Source organism: Trachypithecus francoisi, unplaced genomic scaffold (assembly GCF_009764315.1).
Source record: "Trachypithecus francoisi isolate TF-2019V2 unplaced genomic scaffold, Tfra_2.0 Lachesis_group1, whole genome shotgun sequence".
NCBI classification, from domain to species: Eukaryota; Metazoa; Chordata; class Mammalia; order Primates; family Cercopithecidae; genus Trachypithecus; species Trachypithecus francoisi.
The window spans coordinates 77,273,020-77,285,170 of record NW_022681454.1 but is presented as its reverse complement, the minus strand read 5'-3'; the positions used below and the strand labels follow the sequence as shown (position 1 = coordinate 77,285,170).

The 12,151-nt window shown below is 41.5% G+C and overlaps 1 long non-coding RNA gene across 1 annotated transcript; it reads right to left on the bottom strand.

Moving 5' to 3' along the window:
- Positions 1-3,646: 3,646 nt before the first annotated feature.
- Positions 3,647-11,672, bottom strand: LOC117085587. Its single transcript, XR_004438005.1, has 2 exons — positions 11,487-11,672; positions 3,647-6,027 (listed from the first exon to the last, which is right to left on the bottom strand). It is a non-coding gene; the product is annotated as an uncharacterized LOC117085587 (long non-coding RNA).
- Positions 11,673-12,151: the final 479 nt, after the last annotated feature.

The following is a 12,151-nucleotide window of genomic DNA, read 5'->3' as shown; positions in this document are numbered from 1 at the left end:
GAGTTAGATATGTCTTTAATCCATTTTGATTTGATTTTTGTATATGAGGAGAGATAGTGGTCTAGTTTCATTCTGCATATGGATATCCAGTTTTCCCAGCACCATTTACTGAAGAGACTGTCGTTTCCCCAATGCATGTTATGGGCACCTTTGTCAAAAATGAGTTCACTCTGGATGTATGGATTTGTTTCTGCATTCTCTATTCTGTTCCATTGGTCTATTTTTATGCCAGGACTATGCCATTTTGGTTACTATACCTCTGTAGTATTATCCGAAATCAAGTAAAGCGATTCCTCCAGTTTTGTTCTTTTTGCTCAGGATAGCTTTGGCTACTCTGGGTCTTTTGTGGTTCCATATCAATTTTAGGATTTTTTAAAATTTCTGTGCAGAATGTTGTTGATATTTTGACAGGTATTGCATTGAATCTGTAGATTACTTTAAGTATTATTGACATTTTAACAATATTTATTCTTCCAATTCATGAACATGGAATATCTTTCCATTTTTGTGTGTCCTCTTCAATTTCTTTCATAGTTGTTTCATAGTTTTAATTGTAGAGATCTTTCACTTCTTTGGTTAGGGTAATTCCTAGGTATCTAATTTTATTTGTAGCTGTTGTAAGTGGGATAACTTTTAAAATCTTTTTTAGATTGTTCACTGTTGGCATATGGAAATGCTACTGATTTTCATAAGTTGATTTTTATTGCACAACTTTACTGAATTTATCAGTTCTAATAATGTTTTGGTGGAGTCTTTAGGTTTTTCCAAATATAAGATCATATTATCTGCAAACAAGGATAATTTGACCTCTTCATTTCCAATTTGAATGCTCTTTATTTTGTTCTCTTCTCTGAAATTCTCTAACTAAGACTTCCAGCACTATGTTGAACAACAGTGGTGAAAGTTGGCATCCCCGTCATGTTTTAGATCTTACAGGAAAGGCTTTCGGTTTTCTCTCTTTTAGTATGATACAAGCTGTGGCTTTTATTACATAGAGGTAGTTCCTTCTATACCCAGTTTTTTGCAATTCTTTTTTGAGAAAGGGTCTTACTTCATTGCCCAGGCTGGAATGCAGTGGTGTGATCTCCTCACTGAAACCTCGACCTCCCAGGCTAACGCAATCCTCCAACCTCAGCTTCCTAAGTAGCTGGGACTACAGGTGTGTACCACCACGCCTGGCTAATTTTGTATTTTTTTGTAGAGACGGGATTTCACCTTGTTGTCCAGGCTGGTCTCCAACTCTTGGGCCCAAGCAATCTGCCCATCTCAGCCTCCCAAAGTGCTGGGATTACAGGTGTGAGCTACTGTGCCTGGCCCTTTGAGGGTTATCATGAAAGGATATTGAATTTTATCAAATGCTTTTTCAGCATCAGTTGAAATCATCATATGGTTTTTGTCCTTCATTCTGTTAATGTGATGCATCACATTGATTTGCATATGTTGAACCATCCTTGCATCCCTGGGGTAAATGCCATTTTGTCATAATCATCTTTTAAAAGTATTGTTGAATTTGGTTTGCTAATAAGTCAATTAAACCTCTTTTCTTTATAAATTACCCAGTTTCAGGTATTTCTTTATAGCAATGTGAGAACTGCCTAAAACATCCAGGGACCCTGACCTCAGGCCTTTAAGTTCAGCAGTGACCCTGACTCTGGTCTTCCATGTCACTTGGAGCAAAGCTCACTAATGACTTTTGTCCTACTCACCGTTTTGCATTTCTTTTTTGGGTTTTATTTTTACATTTTCTAACTGGTATGTGTTTGGGGCAAAGGGAAGCTAAAGAGTAATCTTGACTGGATGGCTGTTGCACAGCCATTTTGCTATGATATTAATCTATTTATGACTACCTCTTTTCCTTATTTATTTATTTATTTTACTTTAAGTTCTAGGGTACATGTGCACAACGTGCAGGTTTGTTACATACATATACACGTGCCATGTTGGTGTGTTGCACCCATTAACTCGTCATTTACATTAGGCATATCTCCTAATGCTATCCTTCCCCCCTCCCCTTCCCCACAATAGGCCCTGGTGTGTGATATTCCCCTTCCTGTGTCCAACTGATCTCATTGTTCAATTCCCACCTATGAGTGAGAACATGCGGTGTTTTGTTTTCTGTTCTTGCGATAGTTTGCTGAGAATGATGGTTTCCAGCTGCATCCATGTCCCTACAAAGGACCCGAACTCATCCTTTTTTATGGCTGCATAGTATTCCATGGTGTATATGTGCCACATTTTCTTAATCCAGTCTGTCACTGATGGACATTTGGGTTGATTCCAAGTCTTTGCTATTGTGAATAGTGTCGCAATAAACATACGTGTGCATGTCTTTATAGCAGCATGATTTATAATCCTTTGGGTATATCCCCAGTAATGGGATGTCTGGGTCAAATGGTATTTCTAGTTCTAGATCCTTGAGGAATCGCCACGCTGTTTTCCACAATGGTTGAACTAGTTTACAGTCCCACCAACAGTGGAAAAGTGTTCCTATTTCTCCACATCCTCTCCAGCACCTGTTGTTTCCTGACTTTTTAATGATTGCCATTCTAACTGGTGTGAGATGGTATCTCATTGTGGTTTTGATTTGCATTTATCTGATGACCAGTGATGATGAGCATTTTTTCATGTGTCTGTTGGCTGTATAAATGTCTTCTTTTGAGAAATGTCTGTTCATATCCTTTGCCCACTTTTTGATGGGGCTTTTTTTTTCTTGTAAATTTGTTTGAGTTCTTTGTAGGTTCTGGATATTAGCCCTTTGTCAGATGAATAGATTGCAAAAATTTTCTCCCATTCTGTAGGTTGCCTGTTCACTCTGATGGTAGTTTCTTTTGCTGTGCAGAAGCTCTTTAGTTTAATTAGATCCCATTTGTCAATTTTGGCTTTTGTTGCCGTTGCTTTTGGTGTTTTAGACATGAAGTCCTTGCCCATGCCTATGCCCTGAATGGTATTACCTAGGTTTTCTTCTAGGGTTTTTATGGTTTTAGGTCTAACATTTAAGTCTCTAATCCATCTTGAATTAATTTTCATATAAGGAGTAAGAAAAGGATCCAGTTTCAGCTTTCTGCTTATGGCTAGCCAATTTTTCCAGCACCATTTATTAAATAGGGAATCCTTTCCCCATTTCTTGTTTTTGTCAGGTTTGTCAAAGATCAGATGGCTGTAGATGTGTGGTATTATTTCTGAGGGCTCTGTTCTGTTCCATTGGTCTATATCTCTGTTTTGGTACCAGTACCATGCTGTTTTGGTTACTGTGGCCTTGTAGCATAGTTTGAAGTCAGGTAGCATGATGCCTCCAGCTTTGTTCTTTTGGCTTAGGATTGTCTTGGCAAGACTACCTCTTTTCAAAAAAGATATCTGTTGTTCACAAAAAAGTGTTAAATTGTACATGTGCAAGATGTACAAAAGTCATCTATAGAACTCAACTCATTGCCTCCTAGAAATTCCATAGAACAACTCATTAAGGCATGAGAAAAATAGGGGAGGCATAAAAAGTGGAAACATTAATATATGCATGGGTACAACCAATAGAGTAGTTACATGATATACAAAGAGTAAGCACATTTTTAGAGTGAAAGCGTTACCAGATTGGAAGTTGGAGTTTCAGATTCTTCGTGTTGCAAACAAAGAATTGGAGGAGACACACAAATAATGACACCACAAGATTTATTCAGCAAAAAATGTTCCAGAGAGAGGAACAGGCTGATCTGAGAGTGGTATCAGCCCTGGGTTAACACAGCCTTTGTTCTTTTATACCCCCTTACTACTCTTGCTTAACTTTTAGGGAGGAGGTTGCCTATAATTGACATATCAGTTTTCTTGTTTTTCTCTCTCAGTGTGCCTGTGTGTGTGCTTGCCATTCCATAATTTTAAGTGTATGTATGATATGCATTCCATATGTATGGGCTTTAAGTAACTTATTATAATAAAAGGTTATCCTGAGGACACATTTTGCCCCTAATGCGCATGCTCTTCTTTCAGTGACTTTCCTGTTTCAGTTTATACCAGATTTGTTTATTGCAGAAAGCACTGGTTCATTGCTTCAGCTTCCTTATCAGATGGTGCCTTATGCTTGTTTTGCTGAGAACGGACTGCTGGTTGATTTTCTGACTTCCTTCCCTATTCTCCTGCCTCAGTTCCCTCTGAGAGATGTGATCTCCATAAATCTCTATAGCTTGCTGAGGATTGAAGTTCTTTCTTCTATAGCTGCTTCCGGCTGAGTGGGACTGTTGACCCTACCTAACGGGGGACCACAGAACTCTCACCCTGCTCTATCCAGGGGGAAATTATGAAGTATGGACTTATTTCTTGTATGATGACGTCTGGGGCTTCAGGCAACACAGCCATTTGTAGCTTGATAGATTCTAAACAGGAAGAAATAAATCTGGTTAGCAAATTTACAGTGTAAGGGACAAAAATGAACAACAGAAGAATTACAGTTAAGGGTCCTATAAAAGGGGCTATCCAACTTTTTGCAGTTATTTAAACAGAATTTAGGGTATTTTGTGCAGGTCTTAAGTTGGTTACATTAATTGCCTTAGTCAGATGTCCCAGTATCTTGCCTGAGGAGTTAATATAGAAACAACATTCTTCTTTTTGAAAAACGCATAATCCCTTCCGATTAGCTGTGAGGAGATCTAGCCCCCTCCTGTTTTGTAAGACAATGCCTGCCAGGGAATCTATATGTCATTGTTCTTGGATAGCTGCTGTAATTTCTGCCAAAGCCTGTGTTTGTTGTGAAGACAACTGAAGAGAAATGGGCCCAAGTATGGTTCCTAAAAGTCCTGTTATTGCAGTTGCTAAAGGATGTAATACCACTGGAGCTGCCCTTTTTACAAATGCATGGCTGTGTCTTATATGTACTAGCATTTGCATAAAACAGTCTTGGAAGTAAAGCAGCGATGCTGCAAGTCCCTTTCCATTGACTCGGAAGACTCATGTACCCTGAATTTCCACATACGAAATAGAACCCTTGCCCAGGGTCCAAAGATACTTCATATCCCCATGATGCTAGTTCCAAAGGTGTGTCTGAGCCACTAGAGGAAGTTCCAGTGAGTTGTTCCCATAAAAGTGTTCCAGCCACAGCAAGTTGTTCATTAAGCCTAGAGTGGAAAGATAAGCTGGGGTGGAATTTTACAAATGATCTTTGGACCCCCCAAGCCAAAGCTTGAGCTACAGGCAAAGATGAATTGTTGATTAACACTGTGGTCCAACCAGTGGAAATACTGGAAGTATTGGTATTACTTGTATATTGAGGTCACCTTGGATCAGGATACTTAAGGAGGAGGAATTGATTTTGTTTTCCTAGTTTGCAATATGAATTGATTTTTGTTTCTGAGGAATTGTAATGTTTCTCTTGATTTGTCCAACTGAGGACAACCTCATATAAACAATTGTTTAGGGATCCCAGAAAGGTCCCATTCGTTCGGTGGGAAGTGAAACAAATTGGGAATTGGCTCTCTGAGGTCAGGTTGTGAAAAACCCTTACAGGATTTGGGGCATTTGTAAAATTTAAATTTGGGTTGTTTCTTATGATCTGAGATAAGACTGTTAGGAATAAGCTTTCCACAGCTGGACTGGGATATGTAGCTTCTGACTGGGTAGCAACAGTGACTCTTGCATTGACCTTGACTATATCTTCTAATGGTAATGGTAAAACTTCAGCTGATAGTGAGCCTGAGGTACAAATGTAACAGGAAGTTAAGTTAGTGTGACTAACCGTTGAATCTGTTTAAACACTTGGTATTGAGGTTGGACCCCCAATATTGGTGAAAATAGGATTATGGACATAAAAAATGGTTCCCTTGTGGGGGAAGCAAGCAGTTAAATGACAAACATATATAAATAACTAGGATTACTTATCCCACAGTAACTATGCAACACAGACACCAGCAAAGTCAGTAGGAATTTACTTATCTTTTGGATGCCCTTTAAACAGGTACTTCGGATCCTCCACAGGTTCACAGGGTAGTGATTGATGGCAGCTTCACGTTCCAGGTCTGGAGCTTTAGGTATTGCAGGTTTGAAAGCCTGGAAAGATGTATCCAACTATTTAATCCTAACACATTAATTGCAGAGGGTGTGGTTATTATAACTGAAAAAGGTCCCTTTCATTGGGTTGTAGCTGTTGAGTGGGTGACCCCTCTTTAAGTATTCTATCTCTTGACCTAATCTTGGGTTGCTGGTTAGTTCCTGGTATGGGAAGCCTTTCAGTCTAGAACCTCTGTAATGCTTGTTGAAATTATCCCCGATTAATTAGGTATTTTATTAGCCCAGCTGTTTCTGGATTAGTTATTAGATCATTACTTAAGAAGGGTCTCCCATACAGCATTTCCTATTGGCTCATCTTTACTTTCGCCCTTGGGGAGTTACGGAATCTCAAAAGGGGTATGGGTAGTAAACTGACCAAAGTTTCTGACGTTTCCTGGCATAGCTTAGCTAGTGCCCATTTTAAAGTTTGATGGGCACTATCAAACTCCAGGAAACCTCCAGGAAAGTAGAAACCTCCAGGAAAACTTTCTACTTTCTTGGAGGATTGAGGTCTCCGTGCTGAACGCAAATAGTATTTAATTCTGAACACCTTAGCCACCCCTTGAGTTATCTGGGAGGCAAAGGATGGGCCGTTATCACTCTGGAGGCTTTGGGATAACTCAAACTGTGGAATTATTTATTTTAAGAGGACTTTTACAATTTCATTAGCCTTTTCTGTTCTAGTAGGGTAAGCTTCAACCTAGCCTGTAAAGGTATCTATCAGTATTAGCAAAAAACTTGTATCATCTGCAAGCAGGCTCATGGGTAAAGTCCAGATGCCAGTCTTCCCCAGGGTAAGTTCCCCTTCTTTGGACTGGTTCCATTAGCAGAGGCATTTTGTTTCCTGGGTTGTTAAATGCACACAGTAAGCAGGCTTGACAGACCTGCTTAACTACTGAGGCTAAGTTAGACCCAGTAAAGACCCTGTTTGCCATGGCCAGCGTGGCATCTCTCCCCATCTGGAAAGAGTTGTGCAGGGTTTCTAATAACCTTCCACTGGGCTGTTTGAGGGATATGTATTTTTGATCCCATATACCACCAAGGTCCTTGTTTCTGTCCTCCTTGCTCCCTTATAACCTGTTCCTCCTGTGATGTGTATTCAGGTTATACTGGGGAATCACAGAAGGGAAGCAGTGCTAAGATTTTTTGAGATTGCACCTTGAGGTCCGCTGCTTTTGCTTGCCTGTCCACCTTTTGTTCCCTTGTACTATAGGAGCTAAGGCCTTTTGATACCCTCTACAAGGGATTATAGCCATGGCTTCTGGCAAATGTATTGCCTCCAACAACTGGAGAATTCCAGGCCCATGCTCTATGGGTGAGTGGTTCCTAGTTAGTAGTCCTTTTTCTGTCCAAATTGCAGCGTGAGCCTTAACCACAAGAAATGCATATTTGGAGTCTGTATAGATATTCTGCTGTTTTCCTTTCCCCAATATCCAAACTCAGATAAGAGCAATTATTTCAGCTTTTTGTGCTGACATGCCCTGGGGACAGCAGTTGGACTTCAGTGATGGTGTTGTCATTTACTATTGTATATCCAGCCTGGCATTTCCCTTTTGACACAAAACTGCTGCCATCTGTGAACCAGTCATCCTCTGAGTCTGGAAGTGGCCAATCTTTTAAACCAGGTCGGCTTAAGTATGTATGTGTGATGACCTGCTCACATGAATGACCGATTATTGGGCCTGTGGGCAGCAATGGAGCTGGATTCAGAGCATTACAGGTTTTAAGAATTACCTCTGGATTGTCTAGGAGTATAGCCTGGTACTTGGTTAACCTTTTCCTCATTATCCAACTCTACCCTTTTATTTCCAAGACTGACTTCACCTGATGTGATGTTAAAACTTCCAGTGATTGACCTAGGGTGATTTTAGTGTCTTCTTCCACTAAAATAGCAGTAACTGTTATTGCTTACAGGCAGCTTGGCCACCCAAAGGTCACATGTCCAATTTCTTGGAAAAACAGGCAGTTCTGAACCCAATTTTTGGGTTAGCACACCCATAGCTGTGCCCTTCTTTTCTGCCCTTCTTTTCTGCTACATACAAGGAAAAGAGCTTAGTGAGGTTTGGGATGCCAAGAATGGGGGCTTGACCAAAGGCCTGTTTTAACTTGACAAAGGCTTTCCTCACTTCTGAAGTCCATCCATTCTACTAACTCATTTTATGGCCCCCTTGTTGCTTCATAAAGGGGTTTTGCTATGAGCCCCAAAATTGATATCCATATCCTGCAGAATCCCACCATTCCTAAAAAGGAACAGAGCTGTTGTTTGGTATAAGGGGGTCCAGACTGCATATGACTTATAGCTGTTCTGGGGATATCTGCTGGGCCCAAGGGTTTAGCATATAACCCATATATTGGACTTGTTGGAGGGTGATTTCAACTTTTTTCTTTGACATTTTGTATCCCCTGTCTGCCAGGAAATTCAAGACTTTTACAGTATTTTAGTCAGATGCTTCCTAGGTTGGGCTACACACAAGAAGGTCATCTATATATTGAAGTATGCTTCCATTTTCCAATAATAAATCTCTTAGATCCCTTTACAGGGTTTGAGCAAAGAAATGGGTGCTATCCCAAAAGCCCTGAGGGAGCACTGTCCAAGTGTATTGTTTTTCTTTGGTATCTGGATTTTGCCATTCAAAGGCAAAAAGATGTTGAGACTCTGGGGCCAGAGGAATGGAAAAGAAAGCATCTTTCAGTTTTAGGACCAAGAACCATTTTGCATCCTGTGGCACCTGAGCCAAGACAGTGTATGGATCTGCCACCAATGGATGGATAGGGATAACAGCTTCATTGATTATTCTGAGATCCTGTACCAGCTGATATTCCCCTGAAGTTTTTAAGATGGATAAAATGGGAGTATTACAAGGTGAATTTGCAAGGCTTTAAAAGTTCATGAGTTAGCAATTCCCGAATTATGGGCCTCCAGCTTGATTGGATATGACTTTTGGTTGGGAAAACAGCTGGAGTCTTTTGAAGCTGTATTTTGACTGGCTTTGCCATTTTGGTGTTCCCTGGTTTCCCAGTATACCAAGCTAGTAGGTTGATCTGTTTGTTAATGGGGTCTAGGACACTGTTTATTTCCCCAACTGTCATCAATCCTGCTGGGCAGTGTTTATATTGTAGTAATTCGCCTATTTGAACCATGGTATCTGCCCCCAACAAGAGGTCTGGGCAGCTTGATATTACTAGAAACTCCTATTGGAAAATTTGCTTCTCAAATTGACAAGTTAAAGGAGGAGCAAAGCATCTCATTTTTGGCTTCCCCTCTATTCCCATAACATTCATGGACTAGGAGGAAAGTTTTCCTGCATAAGCAGTAAGGACAGAGTAATTTGCCTCTGGGGGCTTTGAAAATGGTAGGCTTTTAGTATAGGGCCATGAAGGCTTGCACATATGGTATTTCTGACCATTTGCCTTGTCTCTTATAAAATAGATCTAATTGGAGGATGGTGTCATAATTGAGACTCCATTGGCCATTGCTCTTGACTCCCTAGCTGAAATTGAGGCCAAAAGGTGTTACAATAAAATATTAGGCATTTCTTTCACAGGTTTTCAGGGTCAAACTGATTGCAATGATTGAAGATGCAGCCAAGAGGGGAGTCAGACAGGGCTGAGGGAGTGTTTCCCATGACTACTCTGTGGAAAAGAAGAAGGGAGTCTCATAGGTTCATGAGTTTACATCTAGAGTCTCCCTTAAGGGTGTCCCCTACTGAAGGATCTAGGCTGTAATTTTGGTCCATTGGGGCATTCCCCAAATGGTCCTGTCCTCTGAGTGCCAAATGTCTCTAGCCACAGTGGGCACCAGTGCCATTTGAAGAAGGATCCTGCCATAATTGGTCACCTATGATAAGTTTCCCTTTAGCTCCTGGGTGTAACCTTTGGCTTCTAGTATACCAGTAGCGGGCCAAAAGGGTTTCTTCCCAAATGGTTTCCTTAACTAGTTAGTAGTAACTCTACACTGAAGGGCAAGGAATTGCAGACTGCCTAGTTTAAATTTGTTATTAGAGACTGGCCTCTCAATAAGGTAGTAGAGTGCCCTCTAGCTATATGAGATAAACCAGGCACAGCAATTTCCCCATGGATCCACTGCACAAGTTATGCAATGATCCAAGAGTCGCCACCAGGAGTTTTCTTTTAGCACCAGATGTACTAAATTAAAACAATCTAGATCTGATCCCTCACAGAAGCAGCAGGGTACTCTCATTATCCAGGTGGTTGGCCCTCATCTTCAGGCTGATGCTAACCCTTGGGCTCCCCACAGACAGTTACCTATTGCCCTGGCCCTTTGGGTTTGGGGGATATCTCTAATTGGTCTAAACATGATATCCCAACACAAAGGAAGAAAAAAAATTAAAACAGACAGCAAGGCCGGGCATGGTGGCTGGCTGGGCATGGTAGCTCACACCTGTAAATACCAGCACTTTGGGAGGCCAAGGTGGGCAGATCACCTGAGGCCAGGAGTTCGAGACTAGCCTGGCCAACATGGTGAAACCCTGTCTCTACTAAAAATACAAAAATTAGCCGGGCGTGGTGGCGGGCGCCTGTAATCCCAGCTACTCATGAGGCTAAGGCAGGAGAATTGCTTGATCCCGGGAGGCAAAGTTTGCAGTGAGCCGAGATCACACCACTGCACTCCAGCCTGGGCGACAGAGTGAGACTCCATCTCAAAAACAAACAAACAAACAAAAAACAAAAAAAACCAAGCAGCAAATAATGTAATAATTATAGCCGCACAAACATGCATCTCACTGTTGCAGGGATTGGTCTTGTACCCGGTGGGACTTATCTGTGCCATTCCCCAATCAGGTTATCCTGTCACGTTGAGGCAGGAATTTAAAGAAAGAAATAAGTTTTGTACTGCATTTACTCATTCTAAGAATAGTAACAAGCAAGGCTATAGGAAAGTCATGGTGACCTAGTTTAAGAAGCCAGGAATGAGCTCCAAACACCTCCGAGCAATGGTTAAGAAAAACAAATTCCTTTACTGTTTCTCTTTCTTTAGACCATTAATTATGACTATTTTTGCCTGTGTTTAGCAAGATTTGTAGGTTCCTGTTTTTCTTTTGACACAGCTGCAAGGCCACGAGCTAAGCAAAGCCACAAGTTATGCGAAGTCAGCAGTTATGCTATAGATTACGAAACCTGTCACTGTATGATTTACTGCCTTGGTTCTGCTTCTGTAGTTTAGCCTATATAAGCCAAGCTCTGTCTTTGTTCAGGGCTCAGCGTTTTGGATGCAAATCCACTGAGCCGGTGCACACCTTAATATTAAGTCTTCCTGCTCTACCCATTGGTCTCTCTGATCCTCTGCTTTCCCACAACAATGGGAGTCTTCAAGTGGCCGGTGCCTTTTTGGCTCTTAACTGTCCAATCCGTGCCAGCAAAAGGCAGCTTTAAACCAAAGTGAAAGAGCTGAAGCAAAAAAGAAAGAAAATAAAAAGTCCCAGTTCTTTTGGGCTTACCTCCTGGCTGGCTCACCAAAATATGTTACCAGATTGGAAGTTGGGAGTTCCAGGTTCTTGGTGTTGTGAACAAAGAATTGGATGAGACTCACAAATAACCACTCCACAAAATTTATTAAGCAAAGAATGTTCCAGAGAGAGGAACGGGCTGATTTTCAAGTGGTGTCAGCCCTGGATTAAAATAGCCTTTGTTGGCCGGGCGCGGTGGCTCAAGCCTGTAATCCCAGCACTTTGGGAGGCCGAGACGGGCGGATCACGAGGTCAGGAGATCGAGACCATCCTGGCGAACACAGTGAAACCCCGTCTCTACTAAAAATACAAAAAACTAGCCGGGCGAGGTGGCGGGCGCCTGTAGTCCCAGCTACTCGGGAGGCTGAGGCAGGAGAATGGCGTAAACCCGGGAGGCGGAGCTTGCAGTGAGCTGAGATCCGGCCACTGCACTCCAGCCTGGGCGACAGAGCAAGACTCCGTCTCAACAAAAAAAAAAAAAAAAATAGCCTTTGTTCTTTTATGCCCACTTCCTACTCTTCCTTAACTCTAGGGAGGGGATTTCCTACAATTGTCATATCCGTTTTCTTGTTGTTTTTCTCTCTTAGTGCGCCTGCGTGAGTTTGCCATGATTTTAAGTGTATGTACGATATGCATTCCATATGTATGAGCTGGTC